The following is a 16656-nucleotide window of genomic DNA, read 5'->3' as shown; positions in this document are numbered from 1 at the left end:
TTTCTAGGCGCAGCCAAGTGGCGGAGGGATTTCGCTTTGGTGGCCTCAGAATCTCATCTCTGATTTTTGCGGATTATGTGGTTCTGTTGGCTTCATCGGGTGAGGGCCTCCAGCTCGCACTGGAACGGTTCGCAGCCGAGTGCGAAGCAGCGGGAATGAGGATCAGCACCTCCAAATCTGAGGCCATGGTTCTCAGCCGGAAAAGGGTGGAGTGCCCACTCCAGGTCGGGGATGAGTTCCTGCCCCAAGTGGAGGAGTTCAAGTATCTCGGGGTCTTGTTCGCGAGTGATGGGAGAAGGGAGCCGGAGATCGACAGACAGATTGGGGCTGCAGCTGCAGTAATGCGGACGCTGCACCAGTCCGTCGTGGTGAAGAGGGAGCTGAGTGTAAAAGCGAAGCTCTCAATTTACGGTCGATCTACGTCCCTACCCTCACCTATGGCCACGAGCTGTGGGTAGTGACCGAAAGAACGAGATCGCGGATACAAGCGGCAGAAATGAGCTTCCTCCGAAGGGTGGCTGGCCTCTCCCTTAGAGATAGGGTGAGAAGTTCGGCCATCCGGGAGGGGCTCAGAGTAGAGCCGCTGCTGCTCCACATCGAAAGGAGCCAGCTGTGGTGGTTCGGGCATCTGACAAGGATGCCCCCTGGGCACCTCCTGGGTGAGGTGTTCCAGGCATGTCCCACCGGGAGGAGGCCCCGGGGCAGACCCAGGACACGCTGGAGAGATTATATCTCTCGGCTGGCCTGGGAACGCCTTGGTATTCCACCGGATAAGCTGGATGAGGTGGCTGGGGAGAGGGAGGTCTGGGCCTCTTTGCTTAGGCTGCTGCCCCCGCGACCCGGCCTCGGATAAAGTGGATGAAGATGGATGGATGGATGGAGATTACAGTCGTAAATATTGAGTAAATTGCGAGAATAGGGTTAAAAATACTGAATTAATTACAGAAAAGATGCACTGCAAAAATAGAGCAGTACTAACGGTAGCTGGGTGGCCAAGCAAGTGACTTACACAGGAGAATACATTACAAAAGGAAACATTAAATAAACTTTTGCAGAAGTAGTTCTCTTGGTACACAGACTGCTCTGTGAAAACATTTCAAGTTTGATATCAGCTGATTAATATTTTCAGTGAACATGCAAATTACCAACAGTTTTTCTCAACTTACTTAGCTAGGATCTGCCTCGTGTCGAGAAACCACTTGGCAGCAGGACCGTGAGTTGAAACATACATTTACTACGACTCCCAAGATGCATTGCAGTAAAAGCCATCCAATCGCCTTGCTTAAAATCTGTTGACAAAGGCGCGCTGCAGATAAATATTGCAATTTGTAAAAAAAAAATAGAAAATAAATAAATGATAATTAAAAAAAAAAAAAGACCAATTTGTAATGACACCATTAAACACTGGGCCAGTTTATTTTCGTATTATGATGATAATTATCGCTGGTTATTATTTTAGAACAAATACAGGAATAACGGGTAGCGTCAAGCTGCTGATTGTCTTCATTTCCATAGCAACGGCGGTTGAGGATTATGGGTATGCAGTTATGGGATTAGTGCGCCGTTAGCCTAAATTGGTCTTGTCTAGATGAGAATATTATTTTACTGTTACTATTCATAACCATTATTATTACTGTTGCATCACTTATCATTATCATTTCGTCAGAGCATTTATTGAAACTGTTGATGTTACATTAAAGTCTGTATTTCAGGTATGAGCATAATTACATAACAATCTTTCATTGCAGGTGCAACTGTAATCATGTTATACACATATTGTTAGGATGCCTGGGTCGTCGACCCAGGGTTTTTGAGTTTATGATATTATTTATACTTTCTAGTTTTTGGTTTCTTTGAGTTCTGTCTTATGGCTTATGTCTCTGTCTTCTTTAGTTGCTCTGTCTCCCCTATCATCTGCATCCCCTTGTCTAGTTCGCGTCTATGTGTATCCTAAGTTCCTATATCCCCGTGTTCAGTCAATGTTTGTGTCTGCCCTGTTCCCACATCTCTGTTCCCTTTGTTATAGTGCCTGCCCGTGAGTCTGTGTTATGTTTCTTGTTTTACTTTGAAAATCCACGTCTGATGTTAATTGTCCGGTTTTGCTTCCCCTTGTCTCGTTAGGCCTGATTAGCCCAGCTGTGTTTCCCTCCTGTTACCCATTCCCTGATTGCTCCCTCTGTGTATTTAAGCCCTGTGTTTCTTAGTGTCTGTGTCGCGATCTGCCGTTTTCTTAGCTGTGTGTTCTGTCATTCCTCTAGTTTAAGTTTGTTTTGAGTTTTTTCAGTTATGTTATATTTTTGAGTACCAAATTAAAGCCTTTTTGAGTTCACGTCTGTCTCCGGAGTCTGCACCTTGGGTCCTATTCCTGCCTGCACACAGCCACACCTAACACATGTTGCATTTTTGTGCTAATTAAAGAGTTGAAGCTCGGTCAAGTTAATTAATGGTCTGAAGCTTCGGTCAGCGCGACGTCTGGCCGATCAACAGGAAGTTAAGGTGACCTGGAGCCACGACAGGATTGCATACATGGTTCCAATTCACCACATATTATATAGGAATAGAATAAAGGCCTGTGTGTGTTCAGCAGCCTGCTGCATTGGAGTTTGCCTGGTAACAGATGACTCAAACAGAGTCAGGAAGTATACTTCTAAAATGTCTTTGTTTGTCGAGTGAGGTCATGCACTGAGGTCAAGACACATAGTCTGCCTGCACACATGCACAGTATAAAGACTTGTTTTGCTTGTAAACGGCATGCTCATGTTCTGTTCTGAAGTGCAGTAAGTGAAATAACAGGAAGCATCTGGCGGTGGCGGAGGAACAGAGGAAGGAACTGTTCTTTTTTAGAATATGGAATTACTGGAATTGATGCATGTTATTGATCTGCTTTGACGCATAATGTTCGTCATCAACTATGTTATATATATGACACCCCATTTATTGTTCTGGGAAGATCGTGCTGTTTGAGTGATCGTGCTCGGCTTCCCATATATATGTGCTTTAATAAAATCATTGTTTTGACGCACAATGGACCTCCAGTCATTTGTCTCTCACCTCAAATACGAATTCGGGACAGTCTGATTGGTTGGAACCGAGCGCAGCCAAAACTAACAGGAATGGTGGATAAAACTATAAATGTGTTTTACTTGTGAAATAAAATAATAAACCCAACCAAGGTTTATGTACGTTAAATCTGCGCACTTTCAGATCGTGAATCAATTTGGAAAACACTGTGTGATGGCCACAACATGAAGCGATTTTATTGTTGAATTATCAGAGACACGTTCATGTGTTTTTGTTGAGAAATGTTAAAGATTTCATTAAAAGAAAGCTTTGAATTAGGGAGAAAAACACGTCGGGGGAGAGGGTCCCCGGTTCTCCAGTTAGATTGTGCTTCATGTTTCGCCGTGACAGGGTTATTATTGGAGTAAATCATTGACTATAGAAAAGATGGACGACGCGACACCGCCTCCTCCCATTGTGCAAAAATGAAGCCAAAATATCCCGCTTGTGGAGGCTGCCATCTTGCAAATTTGGAGCCAGAGTCTGCGCAGTAGTGACTTGAGGTGGAGTGACTGTGTAACACTCCCGCCCACACACCCGCTGGACGTGACCGCAAACACGCCCCCCTACACCTTTTACATAGCCCGGCTGCTCGAGTTCTTTTGCTGGTTTTTCCTTGACTGACATGAAGTGTGCCCCCCCACCTTCTTCAAATCCAACAAAAGTGGTATCAAACGTTTGTGCTACGTTTGTGCTGCAAAAAGTTTTGTTTGTGCTGCTATCAGTTTGAAGATATTCAAGAAAATTTCTAGAGGTCCCCAGAGGTCAACCAGCCACCCCCCCCCCCCCCCCCCCCACCCCCACATTAATTAAATCAAACAAAACTGGTGTCAATCAACTGTGCTACGTTTGTGCTGGTTTGTGCTGGTTTGTGCTGCTAAAATTGTCGTTTGTGCTGCTTCTGTTTTAAAGATATTAACGAAAATGTAAAGGTCAAAAGGTCTCTTCAGTATCCTTCCTGATGGCAGCAAACTGAAGACGCTGTTGAAGAGATGAGTGGAGTCACCTGTAATGAAGAGGACCTTTCGAAAGAGGCAGGCGCAGTAGATCTCCTGAGGAGGGAGGCAAGAGAGGACCCTGCAATCCTCTCCACTGCTCTCACTACCCGTTGTCATATTTTTCCTGCAGGACCCAGTGCAGGAGTCATACCACACAGTGGTGCAGTTGGTGAGGATACTCTCAATGGTGCTCTTTAGAAGGTGCTCATAGTGGGGGTTGAATCTCTTCTCAGCAGAGTGAAGAGAATTGTTATGTGCATTATTATTTAGCCCCCTTTGGTCTGAGTGCAGTCAGTTGCCCATAGACATTGCCTTAGTGATGGCCCGCTTGAAGCTGAAGCTCCGGTGCGTGTGTCAAAAAATCAACACACTGCTTCAGAAGCACTGTGTTGAAGCTTGATTCGTTTGGCCAGAGTCACGTGATCAGTGACTTCCGAAGCTTCATTTAGAACCTAACTGCTTCGGTGTCTGATTCAATGGTTTATAAGGAAGCGAATCATTCGCGGGATTTGTGGAGTGTTTGATGGTGACAAATAGCGAACCACTGATCATCCACTGAGAGATTTGGAGCCAGCGAGGAATAGAGGGGGTTCGGTTGTGTGGGAGCATTTTGAGTTGATTTTTGTCAATCGGGTGGGTTTTCCAGCTTTGTGTTCTGGCTGTTTGCTTTTGTTTTGTGCGTGTTTATTATATCTGAAAACGGGAAAAAGGTAAAATGTCAAAAATCTGCTTCCATAATATAAATATCATTAAATAGCTTTAGAAAAACTTCCACTTCACTCTTTACATGTAATGTTGTAAAAATATATATTTTATTGTTTAATTAATCTGAAAATGTTAGTCTGCCAAATGTGCAGCAATTGAATTTATTTATTCTCTTTAGCTGATAGTTTGTGGGGCCCAGGTAGACTGTATAACTGCATCTCTACCAGTTTCTCTGCACTCCAGCCTCTTCTGTTCCATGTGAAGGGATGTTCCTTAAGGCAGGAGAAATTATCTCCACGAAAAGGAACAGGTTCGGCCATCGCACACAAAAACAAATTCTCTTTTTAAATAAAAATGAAAAAGGGTTACCGTCAATGCATCATGTTTTTAATTTGCAAGTTCATAAGCATTTTCCTTTTCCATTTCACAATCAATTCTACCCCAGGTCAAAAATATGTCTGGGAAAATTTCCCTAATATAATATTATTTATAAATATACCCCTCCGGCGATTAATTGCATACCTGCATGGAGGCAAGACCTCACAGCAGAAGCCTACTCCATAATGTGTTTTACATTATTATATATCTATATATATGTAACGTGGTATTTTTCAATTATTGTATTTACCAACATCAAGAAGTCACAAGCAAAGAAAGACCACACCATGGTGCATATTTAAACAAGGAGAGTTTACTGGTCAAAACTATTTATTACACAAATAAACCACATTTTTTTAACCACCAAAAAATACACGTTCAAAGCAACACAACGGAGGCCCAATATCAGACAGAACTCCTCTCTGTAGAGTGAGCAATCATAATGAGGCGGTTGGTTTTATTTTGTGGATTCAACTGCTCTTCATGTTTTTGGCCACCAGATGTCACCAGAGAGGACTGTGTTGAAAAGCTTCGAGTAATGAACCGTTTTTCAATACAAGCTTCAATGCTTCAGAAAGCTTCATTTGGCCATCACTACATTGCCTGATGAGTGCTAATGACTAAATAGAGTGCACCTGTGTGTAATGTAATGTCAGTACAAATACAGCTGCTCTGTGATGGCCTCAGAGGTTGTCTCAGAGAATACTGGGAGCAGCAACACCATGAAGTCCAAAGAAACACTCTGATGGACGTGTGGACAGCAATGCTGCTTTGAGCAGTACCGATGTTTCAGGGCTGGATGACGTTTTTGGGTGGGGCATCTACATCCTGACATATCAAGGTTACTTTACTTTTAGGTCAATTTGCTTTACAGAAAAATAATAGCATTTGTCATCAAGATATTTATATGACTGCACTTGCTCAGGTTTGTCCGGATTTCAAACTGTTCTAAAAGTGTTTTGATTCAAATCTGGGGCTGTGTTATTGAAAGCAGCAGAGAAATCGATGAACTGAAGTCCTTTACTCTCTACGTGTTTGACAATCAGGTGAAGTAGAATCAAAAGCGCATCCTCCACTCCTCTATTGGGCTTATGTGCAATCGGCATTGAATCAAGCTGAAGTTCAGTGTCTTCCATAATCACATTTCTGATGATTTTTTCAAAGACTGAGGTGATGGCAGCAGGCCTGAAGTCCTTTAGAACTTTTGGACGACTAGATTTAGGACCAGGAACCACAACAGCTTCTTTCCAAAGAGAGGGCATGAACAATTTATTCAGAATAACCTAAAATACAGGACTGAGTTGTCTGTGACGGTTCTCAGTCATCCAGGTCATTGTAGACTAAGGAGCTTGGAAAGAAAAGCGTCTGGACTGCTTTGAGTTGCTTGAAGACGTTTCACCTCTCATCTGAGAAGCTTCTTCAGGTCTAAGGGTCAGTTGGTGGGGAGTCCCAGATTTAAACCCAGTGGGAGTTTCCCTCCAAAGAGGGACAAAGGACCCCCTGATCATCCTCTACGTAATCACATGAACCAAGGTGTGAAAGCGGGTGGGGGTCCTAATCAGCCAGGGTTTCGGGTGAGCTCATTGTGAAACCTGGCCCCACCCTATCATGTGATTTCCTGAGGTCAGATGGCCCAGGATGTGAGTGGGCATTAAGGCATCTGGGGAGGGAACTCAAAACTGGATTATAGATTATTTATATTATGTATTGATATTATTTATCTGAATATTTATTTATCATAACTCTGTTTCTACACTCACTTTATATGAGTGCTTGTTGTTTCTTGTATATTTGCTGCTATGACAACTCAGTTTCCCTCCTGGATTAATAAAGTTTCTCTGATTCTGAAATACAGTGAGCCATTATATTTGTAGTTTCTAACTAACAATATAAAGGCTCAGCAACCGATAGAGCCACAGCACGTCCCACTGGCAGCTGAAGGAACTTTTAAACAAAGGACTTTGCAATTGAAGCTTTATTTATACAGGTCGGCTCATTGAGACTCAATGTCTCATTTACAAGAGAGACCTGTTCCAGACAAACATATTAAAATTACAACAATAAAAGAAAAGTTTGTGTAATGTACTCAGTCACTTTAAAAACGAGAACAAGTTCCCAGAGATGGTTTCACAAAAACATGTGTACGTCTTTTGAAGTCTGCAAGTGAAATCAACGGAGAGCCTTAAATCCTTCGGTTATGTTTTCCATGAAGACGGAGCAGAAAAGGAGAACGCCTTCTTCCCAAGCTCTGCATGAACTGATGGAACAGTGGATGTAATGATGTCCTGAGACTGCAGGCTGTGACTAAACTGTTTGCCTAACATGTACTCTGATAAATAGGAGGCAGTAACCCAGAAACAGATTGATAGATAAAATGATACTAATGGACCATCCTGTGTAAGACCAATGAGGACCAGTTAACCAGAGAACACAGAGTACAGTGGTGTGTTAAAGGTTTACAGACAGTTATAAATCTTATTGCCCCATGATGGACAAAATCCAACAGATGAAGAGAGCGAGCAGAGTCATTCATATAAATCATGTCACTGTAATCCAGGGCAGGTAAAAAAAAAAGGTGGCAGCAACAAGCTTTTTCCTGTGAAACATGATCTGTTCCTGGAAGAGAAGCCCAACTTCAGCCTCAGTGTCTTTATTAGATGTTCAATGTGTGGCTTATAGGAACGACTGTCATCAACCACAATACCGAGGTATGTGTACGAGGCCACAGTTTCAATAGAAATACTTTGAGTAGATACAGGAGAAGGAAATAAAGCCAGACCCTCTTTCTGTTTGTGAACAACATGACTTTGGTTTTTTCTACATTTAAAGCCAGTCTGAGCCAGCTGAGACTGAATACTATCAACAGCTGCTGTAACTATGTTACAGCAGCTATGTTGATAGTATAAAATGAACAGATGCATCTAGATTTTGTGCCACACCGTTGACATAAGTAGCCCAGGACAGAACCCTGTGCACTCGTTTAGTGACATTTAAAAAGCTGGAAGAGAGACCATTGAGCTGAACGCACTGCTGATGTCCAAAAGAACATTAGAGAAGCATCCAGCTGCTCGGTCTGAAAGGCCTATTTCCAGTAATCTATGACATAAAATGCTGTGGTCAGCAGCTCAGCTCATAAACCAAGGGACTGGGAGCAGCTGCGGCTGAGTGTTGCTGGAGTTCCTGTGCTGTTAGATCCTCATCCTCTCCACGCAGCTTGGAAGTAGGTGAAGTTGTGCCAGAAGAGTTTTTGTTGTGGTCAACAGTGTCAAAGACTTTGATAGATCAATAAAAAGAGCTGCACAGTAGTTCTTTGCATCCAGCGCTTCATAGACGTCTTTGAGAACTTTTATCGAAGCAGTTCCAGTACTGTGCAGTTTCCTAAAACCAGACTGGAAGGGAGATAAAATCCTATTTTCATCCAGATAACTTTGAAGTTGATTATTTACCAGCCTTTGAAGAACCTTAGATAAGACACAGAGTTTGGAAATTGGCCTGTAATTACTAACTGTTGAAGAATCACCAGCTTTCAGTGGGGGAGTACAGAGGCACACTTCCACATCTGTGGTAAAGCCTTCTGTTGTAGAGAAAGATTAAAAATATAAGACACTGGCTCAGCTATGATATTTGCAGCCAAGTGCAAGAAGGAAGGAGAACGATTGTGAGGACGAGTTTCTGGTTTTGGGGCTATTCAAAGCCTTACAAACCTCTTCTACTGTGACAGGTGTGAAGGAAAAGGTATCAGTAAGCAGGAACTACGAGCAGACTTGTGTGCAAGAGGTTTACCATCAGATACTGTGCTGAACAAAGAACAAGAAGCAACAAAGTGTTTGTTAAAGCAACATTTCAGTTTTGTGTGACACAGGAGTGGAGTCGATATTTAAGTGAGAAAGAAGCTCTGAGGAGTCACAGCTGGCAGAGACACTTTATAGTTTGCCAAAACCTCCTACGGTTGTTTGGACTGTCAGTCGTTAAAGTAAAAAATAGTTACATTGGATCTTGATGATGGAGGCAGTAATCCGATTACACAGCTAATGAAAACATAGCCAATCAGCATCAGAGCCAGACTTCCTGCTCAGGCCTGGTTTCTCTCATGTAGGAGATCGGCCGGTACTGAACCAAACCAGGCCTGTCCCGACCTTTCACCCTGACCTGGCAAAAAGGGGCGTGTCTGTCCACAAAGTAGACACAACTCTCCTGTAAATGTTCCCAAACTGACATTGTCAGCCTGTTTAATACGACCCCAGTTCAAACTGATGCGGGCTCGGAGCGTGAGATTTTAGTGTTTCTCACAGCACCAACTATGCAGTGATCACTCAGGTCGTTGGCAAAAACTGCAGATGTGGAAAACGTACGCAGCATATTAGTTAAAAAAGGTCAATAAGAGCAGATTTATCTGGGTGTTTAGGATCAAGGCGTGTGAGGCTTTAAATAATTTGAGTCAGTTTTAACAACAAGCAGCGTGCCTTAAACTCATCAGACACAGAAGAAAGCCAGTCCCAATGAAAATCATCCATCTGAAAGACGTCATTAACCCTTGTATGGTGTTCGGGTCTGTGAGACCCGTTTTCAGTTTTTCTCAAGAGAAAAAATAAACAATGAATTATTTTTTCAACCTGAAATTCATTGGCTTTGGCTTATTTTCTGTGAAGAACATAAATCCAAACTAATTTTCAATGACCTCATACTGTACCTCCCCCCACGCATTTACATTACATACAAGGTGTTCGGGTCCACTGGACCCAGGTCTAATAAAAGTGTTGAAAGTGCAGGTCCTGTGTTCCCACACTCTGTCTTCCTCCTTTCTGGTGCTGCTGATAGTGGATTTGATAGATGGATTTGGTGCTTTATTCAAATGCAGCTGAGAACAGGTGAGTCTTCAACCTGGATTTAAATAAACTGAGTGTTTCAGCTGATCTGAGGCTTTCTGGGAGTTTGTTCCAGATATATGGAGCATAAAAGCTGAATGCAGCTTCTCCGTGTCTGGTTCTGACTCTGGGAACTGATAAAAGACCGGATCCAGATGACCTGAGGGATCTGGCAGGTTCATACTGGGTCAGGAGGTCACTGATGTATTTTGGTCCTAAACCATTCAGAGCTTTATAGACCAGCATCAGAACATAAATCCAAACTAATTTTCAATGACCTCATACTGTACCTCCCCCCACGCATTTACATTACATACAAGGTGTTCGGGTCCACTGGCTGCCTGACGGACAGGCAGCCAGTGTAAAGACCTCAGAGCTGGACTGATGTGGTCCACTTTTTTGGTCTTAGTGAGGACTCGAGCAGCAGAGTTCTGAATGAGCTGTAGTTGTCTGACTGATTTTTTAGGTAGACCTGTAAAGATGCTGTTACAGTAATCAAGCCTACTAAAGATGAATGCATGGACTAGTTTTTCCAGGTCCTGTTGAGACATCAGATCTTTTATCCTTGAAATATTCTTGAGGTGATAGTAAGCTGACTTTGTTATTGTCTTAATGTGTTTTTCTAAGTTTAGGTCTGCATCCATCACTACACCCAAATTTCTCGCCTGGTTTGTGGTTTTTAGATGTATAGATTGAAGTTCTCAGGTGACCTGTAATCGTTTTTCTTTGGCGCCAAAGACTATTACCTCAGTTTTGTTTTTGTTTAGCTGGATAAAATTGTGGCACAGCCAGTCATTAATTTCCTCAATGCATTTACTAAGAGCCTGTACAGGGCCTTGGTCTCCTGGTGACATTGTGATATATATTTGTGTGTCATCTGCATAGCTGTGGTAGTTTATTTTGTTGTTCTTTATAATCTGTGCCAGTGGGAGCATGTAAATGTTAAACAGAAGGGGTCCCAAGATGGAACCTTGGGGAACTCCACATGTGATACTTGTCTGCTCAGATGTGAAGTTACCTATTGATACAAAGTATTTTCTTGTTTTCTAAGTATGTTTTGAACCAGTTTAGTACAGTTCCTGAAAGACCTGCCCAGTTCTCCAGTCGTTTGAGTAATATGTTGTGGTCAACTGTATCAAATGCTGCACTGAGATCCAGTAAAACTAAGACTGACATTTTTTCACTGTCTGTATTCAGACATATGTCATTGAACACTTTGGTCAGAGCGGTTTCAGTGCTGTGGTTCTGTCTAAAACCTGACTGGAAGGCACAACTAATGTGGCTATGTGAGCTAATTTGCGATGTGCACCGCTGGCCCAGCCATTTATTTTTTAATGCACCTTCCCAGATTACTTCACTGCGTGTCGTGCCCAGGGCTGGACTGGGACAAAAAATTGTCCCGGGCATTTTGACTAGAGAGACCGGCCCACCAGGTATTAAAGCCATAAAGCCTTTGAATGAAAACAAACGCTGTTGTGACAGTGATGTACAGTCTTGTTGGTATATGTATGATTTCTATACATTTTACATCAGATGAAAACTTTGGTTGTAAGATTCAGATAATTATTTATTAAAAGCGAGACATTTTAAATAATAAGAATTCTTTCTTATTATTTAAAATGTCTCGCTTACTTCAAAGTATTTCTTTGTGCCCCCCTTTCCCTGTTAATGCCCTACCTGCCCCCCTGGCAACACTTTGTTAGACCCGCCCCTGCACAGTTACCAGCTGTCAGCTACTTAGAAAAGGATCCTGGTGTTATTTGTCTCTCAGAAACAGTTCATAACTTCCCTTCAACTCATTCATGTCACCTAAAAGTTAAACCTGTTTCTCCATCACCTGTTCAGCTCTGATGATTCAGTAAGGACATCTCCTGGTTTCATCTTCATGTTTCCCTCTCACCACATATCCAAACCTACATCATGACCAGCAGTTTTACAGCTGTGGCTCCAGCAAACATCAGCTGATACTAGAAATTAATATTAAATAAATTCTAACAAAAGCTGATCAAGCTTAAACGTGCTGCTGTTGTTTAGCGCGACATCTGCTGGTTTCCTCTTTCTGTTGCAAACGATAAACAAACAAGAGAGAAAAGCCGATCGGCTGATCATTGATCAGTTTCATGATTGAAGTAGCAACAGTAGAGGGAGGGGGGAGAATGACAGTGTAAAGACACAAAATAACTCCAGCTTTGTGTCTTTTTTTAATTCTAGCTGACAAACTGGGACAAACTGCGTTCCTTCTCAGCTCAACACGAAATGCGTAATATTTTCTCTGAATACGAGACGATTCTGTTTTTTACGGGACGGTTGGAAACTCTACTAAAATAAAGTTCACTATCAGTAACATCATAGCACCACCCAGCTGCATAGAAACTCCGTCATGCTAGCTAGTAGCAGTACGAGTTATTGTAATTGACTGTAAAAAGTCAGCACAAGGAAAATAAACTCCACCTAAACTTGGTTTATATCTGACCCAGATAGACTGCAGGTCATAACTTCTTACCTGAAGTTCAGTTCACCTGACACTCGGACCGGCGGCCGCCTCGGGTCTCTGCTCCTCCTGCCTCCCCTTTCCCTCATCCACCTGCCTCTGTGGAAGGTCCGCCAAAGCAACCACCAAACAACTGACTTATTTTTACACATCGACCAGCATACGGCCAATCCACCACCTTTCATTGTTTATACCGTTACAAAACACAAGTAAAAAAACCTCATCTGCTCATAAAAATGAAAAATCACCATCAGTATGCCCGATGGCCAGTCCAGCCATGGTCGTGCCATCAGTTAACCCTTCACGTGGCAGCTGTGACACGCGTGCCCAGGGTTGCCGACCCCTGCTCTAAAGCATCTGATTTGGATTCCTGAGATCAAATATATTTTCCTTTGGCTTTGTTTTCTTCCCATTTGTGGCTTTAATGTAGTGTTACATCCTGGTTGTTTGCTTCCATCTGTATACATGTCCAGATTCACTGTTATGTTTCTATTCTTACATTGCTGTGTGATCACTGTTCCCTCTGCTGACTGATGTGACCTTTTGTATCTCACACTGATACTTGTCATATTTGTATCTGCGCCTAAAAGATAAAAAGTTTTCCATGCTAAAACAAAGCTCCACCTCCTGCAGTTCTCCCTCTGAACCACTAGATGTCTCTGTTATCTAAATGAAGACGTGCAGCACAGCAACCACAGCAGCGCTCGGATCACACCTGTCCTGTTATTATGTATAAAAGCATGAAATAGGTGAGACAGGTGGGATCAATATTAATGTTGTGGAAATATATGAAAAAGCAACAGAAGAGTGAAAACATTTCGTGTTTCTAGAAAGATCTTTCAGCTCACAGCTGCTCACAGACTGTATTTACAAGTGACAAACTGCAACTCTACAGTATATCTACAGCAGGGCTGCCCAATCCCAGTCCACGAGAGCTACTATCCTGCAGCTTTTAGATGCATCCCTACTCCAACAAAGCTGAATCAAATGGTTTGATTACCTCTTCAGCATGCCATCATGTTTGGCAAAGGCCTGATAACAAGCCATTCATTTGATTCGGGTGTGTGGGAACAAGGATTCACTCTGCAGCACTGACAGTCATCTGCACTTCTTCTCATTCCTCTGTCAGTCACTGCTGGATGAAGCTCTCCTCTCCACCTCCCAGTAACATGGCCCAGTCAGAGCGTCTCTACACACAAGCTGCTGCTGCTGCTTCAACCTCTCTGGATCATCAGGACACAGCGCCTCCTCTCTCAGCACACACACCGTCCTGTTTACCATCATCACCTCCACCTGCAGAGAGAAGAAGGAAGAGCAGAGGAGATAAACGAGTGTTTCCAGAGACTCTTCATCAGCTGTCAGTCAGTGATGCAGCACATCCAGTATAAAGAGCAGCAGGGACTTCAGTGCTGGGACTGTACTAGGACTCATTGTTGCTTCACTTTTTCTAATCTTTGGATTTTTATTGAAGTTGATGAAAATGTTTTTCCCTCCTAGTTTGAGTTTGGACTTTCATTTATTAGAAGAACCTTGGTGTGTCCACTCTAAGCTCTGTAGGAACCCCAACAACAAGCCCAACAATCCAGATGGACGGTTCCAGCTGTTAACTGGAGGAATTCCATCCAAACATCTGCTCTCACTAAATTCTTCCTCACCTACATACTGTGTTCTTCACTGCTTTAAACTTGGAAATGAATGCAGTCATTGGTCTGCGTGCTGCTTTGTTCAGAGAGCTGATTGGCTGTTGACAGTGTTTGATCAGAGTGTGTCAGCCATTACTATGGTGACCATAAAGGTGAGAAACAGGAAGTGTTTGTGTCCAATCCTGAAGCCTGTCACCATTCTCCTCTCACAGCTTCACTGAGAAGCTGCAGCTTTACAGGAAACACTGGATCTTTGTTTCATACCGACTGTGTTTAGTACAATACTGCTGACAGCACCACCCACTCACTCCATTACTCTACTGACCTCAGAGTCTCCAGTCTGTAGTCTGGACTCTGCTGAAGATCAGACAGCTGCTTCACAGCTGGATGCTGCAGCTTCTTGTTGGAGCTCAGGTCCAGCTCTCTCAGATGGGAGGGGTTGGACTTCAGTGCTGCTGCCAGATAATCACAGCTGATCTCTGACAAACCACAGCCCCTCAATCTGTATAAAGAATGAAAGATGTAAGTTTATTAGACAAAGTGTGAGCTTGAAACCATTCAGTGTTTCATCATCTGTTCAGAGCTGAAGAAGGTTCAGAATGTAGAAGTTTAGAAAATGGAAACTCCAAACAGCTGAAGCCAACAGGAAGCAGCTTCAAGCAGGAAACTGTGCAGAGTTTCAGACTATATGTCCTGATGCAGCCAGTTGGATTTTGGAGATTTGAATCTCTGTTCTGTGACTAAGTCCTTGAATCATTTCTTCCAGTTGGTCCAACAAGACAGACTAAGTATTGGACATGTGTTGTGGCTCCATTAGGGGAGCTTCTAAATGTGATGTGATGGCCCCTCTGGGTCTGTCAGGTCACAGGATTGAAGAGAGTTTAAACTGGGCACACAGTTGTTCCAGTCTGGACCAAAGACTCTATACTGGGAATGAGTGACTGCTTTGACTGCACCCACTGGGACTTTTTAAAGGCTCATGTTCTCAAAAGATTGAGGCACAGAAACTTGTTGAAAGAGAGATAAAGCAGCTAAAATCAGGTGTAAAAGTAAAGCAGAGGATGAGCTGAATAAAGGACACTCAAGGCTGGCATGGAAAGGAATGAAGTCCATGGTGGGGATGCAGAACAAGGAGCAAAGATGAATGTGATGCTGAATCAGCAGAAGACTTGGACTCATTTGATTCCAGCTTTGATATCATTGATTTCAATGAAGAGCTTTGTGATTGTAGCAAAGGGCTGGTAGCTCTGAGAGTCCCACTGATGAGGTGTTTGTGTGGAAATCTCTTAGTGGGACCAAAGAGAGAAAAAGCCCTGGTCCTGATGCTGTGGGAGGGAAATGATTGAAGTGCGCTGTGAGGAACTGACTGGGAGATTTTCACACATTTTCCAGTCCTCCTTGGAACAACAGGAAGTTCCCAGCATATGGAAACAAAGGTTAAGTGTCCTATGGCACTCAGTGATGATGGTGCTGTGGCCCCACCACCTCCAGCTCTTTGTAAAGGAACTAACTGTAATCTGAAGCTTCAAATGGAACTAAGACTTCCTCCACTAGGTGGCAGTGTCTGATGAGAAAGTGTTAGTGGAGCTGGCCTGGAGTCAGAAACAGGAAGATGCAGGATTTGGGCTGAAATGGGGAAAAGTGGTTCGCACTAGTGCCTTAAAGCAAGAAGGTTGTAGGTTGAAGCTTGTTGGCCTTTCTGTGGAGGTTGGATGTTCTCCCACAGTCCAATGAAATGCTGCTTAGGTTCATTGGTGCTTCTAAATTGGCTGAAGGTGGATATGTGAGAGAGTGCTTCTCTGTCTCTCTCTGTTGGCCCTGTGATGGACTGCTCACCTGTGCAGGTGGACCACGCCTCTTGCCCTATGACAGCTAGTGCACAGGCTCCAGCCCTGTGAGCCTAAGCTGAATAAAGGGTTAGAAAAAATGATCCATAGATGGCCTGAAATTCCCCAGTTAGCAGTTTGGTAGATAGCTATGACATGCTAATCCCATTCAGCAGCTGTATTCTACCTGTAAACTGATCCCTGCTGAGCCAAAGCACTTTTTCATATACAAATTACAACTAGGGATGCACCGATACCAGTATCGGGTATCGGCCTCGATACCACATTTTCTAAAGTACTCATACTCGTTAAAAGATACCGGGCACCGATTCCACGGTCTGAGACCTGTCTATGTTTGAGCGGCATGTAAGGGGTAAATCACAGGCACCGAGTGCCCGCCCCCAGGCTCCGAGTGCCCGCCCCCAGGCCCCAGCTGCAGCTCAGAGCTGAGAGAGGGGCAGGCGAGACAAGTCAGCCGTGTGGAACTATTTCAAAGTGAACAAAGACGTGAAAACAAAGGTGGACTGCAAATTGTAGGGCTCAGTGATAGTAGAATCAGAGCGTTGTTTATTGGACGTGTGAGTTGTAGGTGGGATCTGTGTTAATGGTGTGGTTTTGAGAAATTTCAGGGGGTTGGCTTTGTGGTGCAGTCGTGGATTTTGGGGGTAGATATCAATGGACAGACGACAA

At 43.4% G+C, this 16656-nt stretch overlaps 1 long non-coding RNA gene across 1 annotated transcript; it reads left to right on the top strand.

The window, feature by feature from the left end:
* Window positions 1–7628: 7628 nt before the first annotated feature.
* Window positions 7629–13094, top strand: LOC120723167. Its single transcript, XR_005693674.1, has 2 exons — window positions 7629–7868; window positions 12852–13094. It is a non-coding gene; the product is annotated as an uncharacterized LOC120723167 (long non-coding RNA).
* Window positions 13095–16656: the final 3562 nt, after the last annotated feature.

Source organism: Simochromis diagramma, unplaced genomic scaffold (genome assembly GCF_900408965.1).
Source record: "Simochromis diagramma unplaced genomic scaffold, fSimDia1.1 OVJJ01000670.1, whole genome shotgun sequence".
Classification (NCBI taxonomy): domain Eukaryota; kingdom Metazoa; phylum Chordata; class Actinopteri; order Cichliformes; family Cichlidae; genus Simochromis; species Simochromis diagramma.
Note: the sequence above shows the minus strand (reverse complement) of the source record. Positions and strands in the feature narration are given on the sequence as shown.